Raw genomic sequence first — 4,635 nt, 5'->3', positions numbered from 1 at the left:
AATGAGGTGGCAGGCCACACCTCCTCAGCAGACTGGCCAAACCCCTAAACATGGGCCCCTACCACTGCATTCCACCCGTGGGCCCTACATGCCCCAGTCCGACACTGCCTAACCCACCCTATCCACAGCCTAATCCTAACCACCCCCCACCTGCAGCCTAACCCTAACCCCCCGCCTGATGCCTAAACCTAAACCCCCCACCTGACACGTAAACCTAACCCTCCCTACCCCGCAGCCTAACCCCCCCCCCCCCGTGCCTGATGCCTAAACCTAACCCTCCTTGCCCAGCCCTAAACCTATGATCGTGGGGATACGGGCGTCGGTATCCTTGCCCATTCAGAGTTCCAACGTCGGGATTCTGAAGAGTGTCGGGATCCCAGTGTCAGTATTCTGGCTGTCGTAAACCCTACAGCCGGCATCTTTACCGCATCTCCTAATAGGTAATGCATATGTCCCAACATTTGGAGCATGTGTCCGCAGCTCTCCTCCTAGGGCAGCTATTCAGGAATCACCCACTGCGTGTAGACGAAGAGGAAGAGATGAAAAATCATTATTAGTGGATGAACAAGCAGAGAGACAAACTGCAAACAGTGGTGTGGTTGTGTAGAGAGAAAAATCTCTATGTGTAATAAGTTACTCTAACTACTGAGGACATGGAAAATGCCTAAAATAAGGAAAATTATCCCAAAGGGCCCATTGTTTTTATACAGTACACACATTGGTGGGGATAAGTTCTCTCTTATAGTAATTAGTGAGTACCTTCAGAAAAGAAATTTGACCAGTAAATAATAAAAGCTATAAATTTCTAACATTTAGGGGTCAATTCAATTAGGTACGAGTTACCATTGCTGCAACGTTTCAACAGCACCCAATCTCACACCCTTCGTGGCCAGATTTGGCCTATGGGGCTACCGGAAAAAAGTGCGGCTGTTGTAAGACAAACTTGCACCTAATTAAACTGACCCCTTAATTATAAAATGTGATAAAATAGTAAAATATAATGGTGTAATTGTGGGCCTGATTCAGTTGTGATTGTTGAAGCGATCGCTGCTGCAATCTTGCCGTTCACAATTGCATCGTGAGTCTGAGCAGTCGTAGGCTGAGCAAGTCTCCTAGACACAGGGGGCTCTCCAGCAGCAACACAGGTCGCAATGGGTAATTTATTCACGCACATGGAACGGCGTTTGAATGGACCTGACACGTCTATATACAGTTAGCCACCCCCATTACCACCTCAAATGCTGACTTCCTGTCAATCACTTTGCGATGGGATCCTCTATGTGAGCTTGATATCATTTTGTGCGCAGTGCAGCTTACACGCATGCACAGTGAAAAAGCATTGAGCCACTTGGTGCAACAGCAGCTCTGCGTCCGCATCTGAATCAGGCCCCCTGAGCGGTAAGGAGAAGGACTCTAGGGAAAGGACTATGGGGGTCATTCCGAATTGATCACTCGCTAGCAGTTGTTAGCAGCCGTGCAAACGCTATGCCGCTGCCCACTGGGAGTGTATTTTAGCTTAGCAGAAGTGTGACCGAAAGGATCGCAGAGTGGCTACAAAGATTTTTTGTGCAGTTTCAGAGTAGCTCAAAACCTACTCAGCGCTTGCGATCACTTCAGACTATTCAGTTCCTGTTTTGATGTCACAACCACGCCCTGCATTCGCCCAGCCACGCCTGAGTTTTTCCTGGCACGCCTGCGTTTTTCCGAACACTCCCTGAAAACGGTCAGTTGCCACCCAGAAACGCCCACTTCATGTCAATCACTCTGCGGTCAGCAGTGCAACTGAAAAACTTTGCTAGACCCTGTGTGAAACTACATCGGCCGTTGTAATAGTACATCGCGCGTGCGCATTGCGCCCCATACGCATGCGCAGAAGTGCCTTTTTTTGCCTCATCGCTGCACAGCGAACTAATGCAGCTAGCGATCAACTCGGAATGACCCCCTATGTCACCTTTATTATATGTAAAGATAGGGAAACAGACAATTGTTACAGCCCCAATTCACATCATTTATACCATTCTGTACCATTTCATCATTTGGTTATTCTATGGGGGAGATGTATTAAGCCCTGCAGAGTGATAAAGTGGAGAGAGGTAAAGTACCAGCCAATCAGCTCCTAACTGCCATGTTGCAGGCTGTGTTTGAAAAATGACAACCAGGAGCTGATTGGTTGTTAGTTTATTTCTCTCCACTTTATCACTCTCCCAGGCTTTGTACACCTGCCCCCAGTTCATTGATATACTGTAAATGTCAGCCATTTCACTATCTCCCCCGATCTCTATTGTTCTTCCCCCGATCTCTCTGTTCTGTATCATGCTCTCCCCACCCTTCCTGTTTTTCTGTATTTAGAATCTTCTACATCTCGCAACCCCCAAAAGTGTATGTCCTTCCTCTATATGTCCTATAGAGTATGCCACAATTTCTATGTTTTTATATTGTGCCCCCCACACCATCTGTATGTGCTATACCAAGTTGCCCCCTTCTGCATGTTTTGTATTGTCTGCTCTCCCCCACTATAGACCCTATGGTGGTCATTCCGAGTTGTTCGCTAGCTGCTTTCGGTCGCAGCGCAGCGATCAGGCAAAAATCCGGCAGTTCTGCGCATGCGTATGCGGCGTAATGCGCACGCACGTCGTACTATTACAACGTACGATGTAGTTTCACACAAGGTCTAGCGAAGCTTTTCAGTCGCACTGCTGGCCGCAGAGTGATTGACAGGAAGTGGGTGTTTCTGGGTGTCAACTGACCTTTTTCAGGGAGTGTGTGAAAAAACGCAGGCGTGCCAGATAAAAATGCAGATGTGGCTGGTGAAACATAGGCGTGGCTGGCCGAACGCAGGGCGTGTTCGTGACGTCAAAACAGGAACTAAATAGTCTGCACTGATCGCAAGCTAGGAGTACTGTAGGTCTGGAGCTACTCTGAAGCTGCACAAAATTAATTTGTAGCCGCTCTGCGATCCTTTCGTTCGCACTTCTGCTAAGCTAAAATACACTCCCAGAGGGCGGTGGCTTAGCGTTTGCACGGCTGCTAAAAGCAGCTAGCATGCGAACAACTCGGAATTAGGGCCTATGTTTTGTACTGTGCTCTCAATACCCCCCACCACACACACAATTACACAAGTATGGTAACTTACCTCCTGCATGCTATTCTAAAGTCAGTAATTCCTCTGCGACCCCTCCCGTCGTCTTCAACCAACACTTTGCAGATCTCTTTGCCGGTCACCCGACACTCTGCAAATCTCTTTGCCAGAACTTTGCCAAATCATGATCTAAATAACCAGAATTTCCTGGTCAGACATACTATGTGTATAATTATACTACTACATTTTCTTACGTGCTTTAATTTTTATTCATTTGCAATTTATCTGTTTTATTGACTTTTTATCCAAAACCCAAGATCCTTTCTCATAGAGACCCAAGTTATCTGTTCCAGGTTTTATCTTTCCTAGTGCTAGGACCATGTTAGTATCATACACAGGGTGGGATGTATCAAGATACATCGCCGCCCCTCGCCGCTTACCGCAGCGATGTTGATCTCATATGTACTAACATATGCGATCAATATCGCGATGCGGTGACGGAGGCCCCCCGCGATACCTGTTAGGTGGTCTGCGGGGGGTCTCCGTCATCTCCCCGGGATCTTGACACTGGCTAGATGCCGGGAAGCAGCAGCAGGCTGCCCCCGGCGCCTCCTCCTCCCCCCTGCAGCTGGAAGGACCTCCGGCTGCGTTGCTAGGGGGAGGAGATTACCTTCCGGGTCCAGGGCAGCCTGGAGGAAGGTAAGCCGGGGGGAGGGGGGGAGGCGTCTGCGGCGGGGGCGGCGGATTGCGGCGGTCGGCGATAAGAAGCCCATAGGCTTCTATAGGGTATCGCCATCCAAAGATGGCGAAAATGCGGCGGTAGGGTCTTAGTTAAGTTGAAAATGCGGTAAAACACCCGTTTTCGGGGGTTTTACCGCATTTTTGCTTTAGTACGTCCCGCCCACTGGGCCTAATTCAGACCTGATCGCAGCAGCAAATGTGTTCTCTAATGGACAAAACCATGTGCACTGCAGGTGGGGAAGATGTAACATGTGCAGAGAGAGTATGGTAACTTACCTCCTGCATGTTATACTCCAGTCGTTGCTACCTCTGCGACCCCTCCCGTCGTCTTCAACTGACACTTTGCAGATCTCTTTGCCGGTCACCCGACACTCTGCAAATCTCTTTGCCAGATGATCTAAAAAACACAAAAGACTATCATTAAGCATAGCACTAGTTTAAGTACAATAAAATTTCCATGAGTCAACCAGTTTCCCAATTTTCCTTAAACCAAACAAGATACTTCAAAGTTATCAATATCCCATTTAGCTATTTTATTAACTTTTTCATCCCAAAGCCACGATTCTGCCTCATAGAGACCCAGGTTATCAGCATCCCCTGTATGTGTGCTTATTCTCTATACTGCCCTCTTTATTCCTGTAATGCTACATTTTTATTCCTAAATATGTAATTCCTTCCTGAGCTTCTCCTATTTATGTGTCCTTGTACCTATATTCCCTGTTCTGTCTATCTTGTCTTGCCTTTCAGCTGACTATACTGCACTACATCTTCCTTACCCCTCTCCATCGGGTGGTCTTCAGTATGCCGACTGACGG

General features: G+C 47.9%; 1 long non-coding RNA gene across 1 annotated transcript; it reads right to left on the bottom strand.

The window, feature by feature from the left end:
• Positions 1 to 257: 257 nt before the first annotated feature.
• On the bottom strand, positions 258 to 4,213 carry LOC134928851 (uncharacterized). The gene is made up of 3 exons (XR_010178062.1): positions 4,097 to 4,213; positions 3,134 to 3,268; positions 258 to 515 (listed from the first exon to the last, which is right to left on the bottom strand). It is a non-coding gene; the product is annotated as an uncharacterized LOC134928851 (long non-coding RNA).
• Positions 4,214 to 4,635: the final 422 nt, after the last annotated feature.

This window comes from Pseudophryne corroboree, chromosome 5 (genome assembly GCF_028390025.1).
Source record: "Pseudophryne corroboree isolate aPseCor3 chromosome 5, aPseCor3.hap2, whole genome shotgun sequence".
NCBI classification, from domain to species: domain Eukaryota; kingdom Metazoa; phylum Chordata; class Amphibia; order Anura; family Myobatrachidae; genus Pseudophryne; species Pseudophryne corroboree.
Note: the sequence above shows the minus strand (reverse complement) of the source record. Positions and strands in the feature narration are given on the sequence as shown.